Genomic DNA, 10,516 nt, shown 5'->3' with positions numbered 1-10,516 from the left:
AAACTCTTCATCCTCTCTCTCGTTCTCTTCCGTTCTTCAGCTGATATTTTCAGTACCCTCTTCTCCAAACTTCCCCACTTGTGTTTATCTAACCTATTCCTGTGCCTTTCTCTGTGTTTGAGCTCTGGCACGATGCTGTATATTTGTTTCCCCAGTTCCTGTCTATTTACCTTGAGCTCCATTTCAATAAAGACAACCCAATTAGTTCCCGAATTTTCTCTCCTCCTACGCGTTGTCTCGCGCACTCTTACAGTCATTTCCTCCATATGTACAATTCTTGCTCTTTTGAGTCTTATTTCTTCGGAGAACGTACAGTACCAGGTTCCTTTCTGTTGCCTTGTAGTGTTTTAGCTGTTGATATGCTTCTTTCATTGTACACTTCTCTAGTCGTAAAGTACGTTGTCCTAATCTTTCTCCATCCTCTCCTTTTACTCATCTTTGCGACTGCTCTATGCTGTTACATATTCTCCAGTGTACTTACAATTTTGTACTTTCTGCACGTTGCCTTCTGGTTTTGATATTTATGACTAAAAATGTTTCTTGTTTTATTGTTTCAGACACTTGCCACGCAGCGGAGTTATGCAAAGCCCGTAAGTAAAGATCACTAAATACAACAGAAATTGTGAATTGGATACTTAGGAAGATTAAAAGTACCGAATTATAAATCCTGAAATTCTTGCTCGATAGGTGCAAAGGGTCAAGGAGCATTGAATATCATCAGTGCTAAGAACAGATAATAGATTAAAGGATTGTTGTGTCCAAAAAAGGCACAGTGGTGCTAGGTCCCTTAGCTGTCACATATAAAAGGTTCAAAATGCCATTGATATATTTTGGCAGTAAATAGGTTATTTGGAAGTATGGAATAACAGTTCTCTGTTAGCGAGCATAGTTTCATTTCTTGTGATCCTTATTTTCCTAGTATATAAAAAAAGGAAAGTACCCATTCACAGATAATCAATTTCCCAGTGATTTTCATGATTGTGTTGTGTTGAGTCATCAGCCCATATACTGGTTTGATACCGCACTCTATTTCTATGCAACTATTAGAACCTCCGCTCTAATCTGCTTGTCATATTCACACCTAGGTTTACCCCTACCATTCCTACCACCCGCACTTCTAGCAAAACCCAACTGAACAACTCCTGGGTGTCTTACGTTGTGTCCTATCATTACGGCTCTTTTTCTGGTGAGATTTAGCGAATTCGTTCTCCTCTCACCAATTTGATTCAGTATCTCATCATTCGGGATTCGATCCACTCACCTCACCTCCAACATTCTTCTGTAACACCATATTTCGAAACCTTCTATTAGCATTCTTTCTGAGCTACACATCGTTCATGTTTCGCTTCCATACAGTGGCATGCTCAGGACGAAAGTCTTGCAAAAACATTTTTCTAATTCCTATATTAATGTTCGAAGTGAGGAATTTTCTTTTCTTAAGGAAAGCCTTCCTTGCTTGTGTTAGAGTGTCTTCCTTACTTCTGATATCCTCAGCTATTTTACTACCCAAGTAACAATTTCATCTACTTCCTTTAAGTCTTATTTTCCTAAACTAATGTTACCCGCATCACCTGATTTCATTCGACTACACTCCATTACTTTTGTTTTGGACTTATATAGGGTGGTAAAATGCAGTCCTAGCGGTGACTGGCGGAACTTCATACAACATAATTTCAGCGCGGAACTACTTGTGTTTCCCGGTCTTGTATAACAGCGTACGCAACTGTAGATAACCACAATAGATATTATGCCTGCTAATTGAATCGTTCCCGAAAAAAGTTTACCTTCATGGATCTTACAAAACAGCATGGGCTCATTCATTTATGGAGGGGATGTACAAATTGAATTCTTAAAGTGACAGCTTTCAGACCAATCTTCCCTTACTTATGTTCTTTCCTTCCTTCCGATCACGTCAATTTCAGTTTGCTGTGGTTTGTACAGAGTCAGCTTTATTCGCCTGTACTTCCAGTCAAGTCCTACCTTTTTCGTGGTTTTTAAGAATAGTTTACAGTCCACCATCAATGCAAACAAAATGTAAATAATGTTAAATATTTATTTGTTTTATTGTTTCAGCGTGCGAGCCCCACCGACGATGATTATACTTATTAGTATTATGATATTCCCCCGCCAATAGATGGACAGGTAATGTTTGTTTTTAAGTAATGGCTAACTTTTTTTTTTTTTTTTGCTATTTGCTTTACGTCGCACTGACACAGATAGGTCTTATGGCGACGATGGGATAGGAAATGCCTAGGAGTTGGAAGGAAGCGGCCGTGGCCTTAATTATGGTACAGCCCCGGCATTTGCCTGGTGTGAAAATGGGAAACCACGGAAAACTATCTTCAAGGCTGCCGACAGTGGGACTCGAACCCACGATCTCCCGATTATTGGATACTGGCCGCACTTAAGCGAATGCAGCTATCGACCTCGGTAATGGCTAACATTAGGAACTACTGGATCGATTCAAAAAATTATTTTACTAATGTAAATAATCGTTATCCCTGAGGGATATGGACTGTATTTTTATTTTCAAAACAATTAGAGGGAGGTGGGGGGAGATATAAACATAATAGGATGATATGAACGAAATATCGAATTTGTCGTACAAGGACGAGACAAAGCTCAATTTAAGCCCCTTGACGCGAAGAAAAACACTCGGTAGGCCCTACGGGCCCGAAAACCATGCTTTAAGGCCCTAAAACCAATCGTTATGGGGATATTGTCACTACACTACCCCTGTTCAACAAATCGGATAAAGAAATATACGGGCAACGCCAGCTTCAGTATTCTTACAGGAGCGAGATTATCTACAATTTATCACTGGAACCTTACATGTTACACACATGAAAATTGGTATTTTATAATCTCCTTTAAAAATAAAAGAACACAGATTATTGTTTTCAGAAAATCCACTTAAGGGGTAAGGGGGAAAAGACGTGAGGAAAGAGTAGAATTCTTTATATGAGGATACATATATCTCAGGAACGGAAGATGTTACAGACGTTAAAGCTGGTATTTGGAATCTCTTTTAAAAATAAATGAACACACCATTTTTTTGGAAAATCCACTTAAGGGGTAAAATAATACAAAAAGCGTGTGAATTTTTAAAATGAGTATCTTCTTCTTCTTCTACCGCTTTTCGTACACCTGTGGGTTCGCGGGTACGAACTGTGTCACACATATGAACTTGACCATATTTTACGGCTTGATACTGTTTTTGACGTCAACCCTGTTTGTAGACGGGATGTTGCGTGTTGCTGTTGTGGTTGATAATGTGGTGTATTGAGTAAATATGAAGAGGAGAGTGTTTTGACAAACACAAACAACCCGTCCCCGAGCCAGGTGAATTAATCACACGCAATTAAAGTCGCCGACCCAGCCCGGAATAGAACCCGGAACCCTGTGAACCGAAGGCCTCAACGCTGACCACTCAGCCAAGGAGTGGGGCAGTTTCTAAATGAGTATATCTCATAAACTTAACATCTTAGGGCCGCAAAAATTGATATTTTCCATCCCCTTCAGATATAAAGAAACACGTGCTTTTGGAGATCGGAACAACAACTTAAGCTGGAGATCGAAAATAAGTGAAGAAGGAGTTGAATTCTCTTTATGAGGATACTTATATCTCAAAAACCAAGATGTTACAAACGTTATACTCGGTTTTTGGAATCTATATTAGAAACATTTCCTTTTCGACTTGAAAGAGGACGGTTAATCACATATAGAGTTCCATGTCGTATGTTCCACATTTAGTTCTGCCAGTAGCTTGGTCATCTTAGCCCCAGTAGGCAAAACGTGGCCAGAAACGTGGGTGAGAAATAGATTCTGGGGTAAATGAAACGCAATTTTTCGGTGAGATTTTATACTTTAGGGATTTTCAGATAATATCTTAGTGCAGTACCGACGAACAATTAATTTTTATTAACTTACCAAATCCTTGCGAGTGAAGCCGTGAGTAAAAATGGAATATCGTAGTGCCGGGATATCTCAGGACGGGGTTCGGCTCGCCAGGTGCAGGTCTTTCTATTTGACTCCCGTAGGCGATCTGCGCGTTGTGATGAGGATGAAATGATGATGAAGGCAACACATACACCCAGCCCCCGTGCCATTGAAATTAACCAATTAAGGTTAAAATCCCCCGAGACAGGTGATTTTATCACACGCGATTAAAGTCCCCGACCCAGTCCGGAATCGAACCTGGGACCCTCTGAACCGAAGGCTAGTACGCTGACCGTTCAGCCAACGATTCGGACAAGCTGTGGGTAACAGCTAGTAATATATGACAGCGTAGGCAACCGTGGATACGTTCACCAAAAGTGAATATTAGTTGATATTAGGCTATGTCACCTAAGAAACTAAGATCAGGAATGAACCAGAATGTTACACGTTCATGAGATCAACTTATACATACAGTTTACAAATTGAAATTCGTATACTGTGTGTATCTAAATTCCTACTGCACACTCTGGTGGCTTTAACTGGAGGCGGAATAGATAAGATTTTCAGTATAAACCTATATCCTGAAACATACTGTAAGCGTTACTGCAGTGCTTCTACGACCTCGTACAAGAATGGGTGGATACAAACATTGTACCTACGTGTCACGTTCCAGCACGTTCACTCGGACAGAGTTCGTTTTCGAGCTGCCACAACCCGCTCAACCAGATCTTCCTCCCGAATGGGTAGCAGACCGTGACATAACATGTTCATTACAGCCCGTACGTTGAGTATTTGTAGGTTAGAATGCAAACTTACCGAAGAAAGTAACAAGTATATAGCCTACTGGCCCGGACAACAGTTCTGCTATGAGATTTGCAAAACATTAGGGGGCCGGTCCATCAAATTCCCTATAAGTTATGTTACTCTCGCTACATTTGTAAAGAACAGGCTAGGCGACATTTACTCTCAGCCAAATTTAGTTTTCATTCTACAGAGGTGTGAATATTATTAGACCCAAAGGAGACAAAAATTTAAATTGCCTTAGTTTTAGTTTTTCTTCTTCTTCTTGCTAGGGGCTTTACGTCGCACCGACACAGATAGGTCTTATGGCGACGATGGGATAGGAAAGGCCTGGGAGTTGGAAGGAAGCGGCCGTGGCCTTAATTAAGGTACAGCCCCAGCATTTGCCTGGTGTGAAAATGGAAAACCACGGAAAACCATCTTCAGGGCTGCGGATAGTGGGATTCGAACCTACTATCTCCCAGTTTTAGTTTTTGTGCTGACTCGTCTTTCTAATTTGTTCCGTGGAAATCCCTATCATTCATTTAAATATTCATTTGACTTACTACACTTTGTGAAATACTGTATTATTCGTATTTTTTAATATGATATTGAGATTAAATATTTCTGTTTGGTCTGTTGCAAATCGCACAACAACAGTTTCTAAGAGTAGATAGTTTAAAGCGCAGCGAATTACCAGCGCACAAGTAAGACACAGAACCTCTTCATGTGAAATATAATTTTACATAATTAGACACAAAAGAAAAAAATCAGAATCCTCAACTTTGGAATTTAACCTCGCTACTGGAGTCTATGGATAACAATATTGTCACTGATGTTTTGAAAGAAAATATAAATTTCCTTCTACAATTTTAAACAGACAAATAGTAAGGCGTAAAGGATGGAGCAACACAAAATAATTTCTATGGGTAAAGAACACGTAATGCGACCGTGGATGTAAAAATATTTAGTGTTGAGTCTAATAATTTTCACACCTCTTTAACCTAATACTGCCCAAACATGCGGACTCTGGTGATCATCGTCGAATGACTTAGGTTCTCGCTCTGCTCATCAATGCCGAAGCCGCGGAATTTTTAAACATTTATTGGTGATTTTCTTGTTCTTGGGAATGGTACGTTTGGACCTTCTGTAAGAGCTCAAAGTGTGTTGGCCTAATAGGAATTTACAAACATACACAATGTCCATGAAATATGTTTAATGAACATCAGAATGTGTTTCCTCAAGGATGTATAAACGGCTTTATTATACCTGTGTGAAGAGATGTCTTTGGCCGAGAAAGTGAGATCGTAGGCTATCAGAACCATCCCTTAAGGAAAGGAGGATGACATTATAGGGAATATGAACTAGAGTAGAATATGTTCATTCTTGTAATATAACTTCAAAACTCAGAAATGTTTCAATGTTACTAGAAAATAGCGTTATTATATATTTTAAATGTAGTACAAATTAATTTTTAGTATACAAACCAAGTTTTAGGTACACTTTTCTAGTTAATGTCTATACCTCAGGAAGTAAAATTTTAGAATCATACCTAAATAGGCTTTGCGTGTGATAGTAGACTTCGGTTAGAACAAAAATTATACTTAATTTTTATTTTCGGACACTTTACATTTCTGATCACGAAAATGAATAAAAATTTCCTCAAATAAGCCCTGTGTGTCACTAAAGTATTAATTTGATATTTTATAAGCCTGTCTTAAAGGTTACGGTACACATACATACAATGTTAATTTCATATCCTTATATTCAAAAGTTCATTAGTGAATTGTACCTGAAATTTCAGATGAAATCTAAAAAATATATTGTCCTATATTTAAAATTTATTGAATAACTGCTTCCAGTTAATATTAAAAAATTAGAACGCTAACGGTTAAGAAATAGTACAAATTTTCCTGTCCTGGGAATTCTTATTTTTATTGCACAAATGGAGTAATATACTCTAGTTTAAATCTCAGCTATTTGTATGTCACTTTTCCCTATAATGTCGTCCATCTCCCCTTAATGCATGCCTCAAAATTTCGGAAATGTGTTGTATGAAAGAGTGAGAACGAAAAATAGTGTATTGTTTTGTGACAGTGCAATTACTGAAAGTATTCAGGTGAACATACTGCGGCAGCACGTTATGTGAATGGTGCAATCATATCAACGACGTAGTTAAGAAAGTTTACAGATCCTTTCACATGGTTATGAGAGTATTTGTGCGTTGTAGTAAGGATGTAAAGTAGAGGGAGTGTAGGTCTCTGGTAAGACCGCAGTTAAGATATTGGTCCCGTGTACTGGACCCTCGCCAGGACTACCCGATACGTGAACAAGAAAAAATTCATATGAAAGCAGCTCGATTTGTTGTGGGTGATTTCCGACAAAGGAGAAGTGTTACTAAAATGTTGCAAACAATAGGCTGGGAAGACTTGGGAGTAAGGATACGAGATGCCCGACTATGTGGTATGTTTCTAGCTGTCAGTGAGGAGTTGGCGTGGAACGACATAGGAAAGAGGATAAGCTAGAGTGGAGGTTTTAAACATAGGAAAGATCATGATATGAAGATAAAGTTAGAGTTCAAGAGGACAGACTGGGGTAAACATTCATTTGTAGGACGAGAAGAATGGTGGGATTGGAATATATTATCAGGGGAAATATTCGTTGAATATATTTAAGAATAAGCTAGATGAACAATTATTAACAAATACACATGTGAGGCAAGCCATTAGTAGGGAATTTATCACCTGAGCGACAGTCCTAAATGCAGATCGTTGATTGATTGATTGATTGATTGATTGATTGATTGATTGATTGATTGATTGATTGATTGATTGATTGATTGATTGATTGATTGATTGATTGATTGATTGATTGATTGATTGATTGATTGATTGATTGATTGATTGATTGATTGATTGATTGATTGATTGATTGATTGATTGATTGATTGATTGATTGATTGATTGATTGATTGATTGATTGATTGATTGATTGATTGATTGATTGATTGATTGATTGATTGATTGATTGATTGATTGATTGATTGATTGATTGATTGATTGACGTAACTTGCCTACCGTCTGAGAAGTACGGGTGTGAACTTAACCCTGCTGCAAGCAAACTAATGTAATCGTAGACGGAATAAAGTACGCGCCTTGAGGTACACTGCTGTGAAGCGAACAATGTATATCTTGACATCAACAGATTAGTAGCGCAGAGAGCGCTGCAAAATCAGTTTGTATGGCGAGCGTCGTACTAAATGAAAGTAGCCGGCGTTGAGCAGTGCACTTACATCAAGATAGCCGTTTTCCGGAGTGTGAATCTCACAGTGAATTGGCAGAAGACCTTGGAAATAAAGCCGTGTCATACCATACATGATAAGCAGTAAAGTTCCAGCAAGGACGTGTGGCAACTGGTGATCAGCAACGCTCGGGACGACCTCTCAGTGAGTGGATCGACGTGGCACGTGCTGTCATCGTGCAGCTCCTGGAGGAAGAAAGATAATGGACGCACCGGATATTGGGGACAGACCAGCGCAAAATCGCAGACGTGGTATGGGAGGGCATTAATCCAAAGGGTTTCCACAAATTCAATGTGATATTCTCTTACATTTCTCCCACGGAGAACGACCACTCTGATGTATGCGCGCTGCTCAACACGGGTTACTTCCAGCTCGTACGACGCCTGCAGCACAACTGGATTCACTGCGCACTCTGCGCTAAGAATCACAGAGCCAAATGTTCTTGTGAAAACACACTATGTCTGAATAGCTTCAAACCGACAAACAGCAGATTGTGATCCGCTCACGTTGAAATGACTTTCGCCACTACCCACGTATAATATTTATTTATTTATTTATTTATTTATTGATTGATTGATTGATTGATTGATTGATTGATTGATTGATTGATTGATTGATTGATTGATTGATTGATTGATTGATTGATTGATTGATTGATTGATTGATTGATTGATTGATTGATTGATTGATTGATTGATTGATTGATTGATTGATTGATTGATTGATTGATTGATTGATTGATTGATTGATTGATTGATTGATTGATTGATTGATTGATTGATTGATTGATTGATTGATTGATTGATTGATTGATTGATTGATTGATTGATTGATTGATTGATTGATTGATTGATTGATTGATTGATTGATTGATTGATTGATTGATTGATTGATTGATTGATTGATTGATTGATTGATTGATTGATTGATTGATTGATTGATTGATTGATTGATTGATTGATTGATTGATTGATTGATTGATTGATTGATTGATTGATTGATTGATTGATTGATTTATTTATTTATTTATTTATTTATTTAATTTGTTGCCATTAATGCTTTCACGGTCCATACTTATAGACACCATACTGTATAGGCTTTTGGGCTTATGGCGTGCCAAGGAAGTTCTTAACGTGTTCTAGAGCACCTTATTTTCTTGACACGGCATAAGCCCAAAAGCCTATACAGTATCATGTCTATTTATTTATTAAATTCTAATTCTTTTTCTTTTTTCTCTTTTTTCTAGCAATGAGAAGGTTCCTGGAAAACTCAGTACTCTTGCAAGAAATTGAATTGTCAGAGGAATAATGCACTACATTCGTTTAATTTCCTATATTAATCAATGTCATGACTTGCGTTCACAATTCGCACAACTAAATTTCAAGAGATTAGCACAGTTTTTATTACTTTGCAGTGTTTTAGAAATCTTTATAGCCTTCACAAAATAAACTAGAATAAACAATATCTACAAACATATAATTCCTCTATTCTCCTTACTTACTTAAGACAACTTGATAGAAGGATAGGCGATAAAGATAGTGCTTGGAACATGTACTCTCCATGTCATCCAATTCCCTTGTCTGACACCGCGGTGCTTAATTGAACAATTCTTAAGATATTCTGACTCTTGTAACATTGGCTCACTTATTCTCTCTCTCTCTTTTACTTCAGATGTGAGTACAGTTATCTTGCCGCTCTACGTGAATATCGGCAACTGAGCGCTGATGCAAAATTTTGCAATTAACCCCTCAAAGCTTCTTCTCGATTGCATGATTCCAATAAGAGTAATATTTGCCTGAAGGCATGCCTATCGATTCTAATGCCCTCATATACTACTACAGTCAATAACTCCATAGACTTCCACCCACAGCGTAGGCAATACGGGGTACATTTATGTAGTACAGTCAATAAATTCTTGACTGGAGCTTACAACTTAGGGAACACATTGTACGTCTCTGTACGTACTACGGACAATATGTTCGTGGACTTGCGCCTATAGTATAGGCAACACAGGGTACATTTGTGTACTACTACAGTCAATATATTCGTAATCTGGCGCCTACAATGTAGGCAACACCGTGTACAGCTATGTATGTACTACAGTTAATATGCTCGTGGTCTGGCCCTCACAGTGTAGACAACACAGTGTACACCTGTAAACATACTACAGGCAATATTATATTCGTGAACTGGCGCCCACATTGTAGGCAACACAGTGTACACCTGTGTACGCACTACATACAATATGTTCTTGAACTGGCGCCTGCAGTGTAAACAACATATTGTACGCCTGAGTACGTACTACATACAATATGTTCGTGGAGTGGTTCCTAGAGCGTAGACAACACAGTGTACACCTGTGTACATACTACATACAACGTGTTCTTGGACTGGCTTCTACAGTGGAGGCAACGCAGTGCACACTTGTGTACGTACTACAGTCAATATATTCGTGGTCTGGTGCCTACAGTGTAGGCAACACCCTATACAGCTATG

At 38.4% G+C, this 10,516-nt stretch overlaps 1 long non-coding RNA gene across 1 annotated transcript; it reads left to right on the top strand.

Moving 5' to 3' along the window:
- Window positions 1-556: 556 nt before the first annotated feature.
- On the top strand, window positions 557-9,484 carry LOC136884213 (uncharacterized). The gene is made up of 3 exons (XR_010861311.2): window positions 557-590; window positions 2,074-2,142; window positions 9,267-9,484. It is a non-coding gene; the product is annotated as an uncharacterized lncRNA (long non-coding RNA).
- Window positions 9,485-10,516: the final 1,032 nt, after the last annotated feature.

The sequence above is a fragment of the Anabrus simplex genome, chromosome 12 (assembly GCF_040414725.1).
Source record: "Anabrus simplex isolate iqAnaSimp1 chromosome 12, ASM4041472v1, whole genome shotgun sequence".
In the NCBI taxonomy this organism is placed as follows: Eukaryota; Metazoa; Arthropoda; class Insecta; order Orthoptera; family Tettigoniidae; genus Anabrus; species Anabrus simplex.
This window is presented reverse-complemented; position numbering and strand designations above follow the sequence as displayed.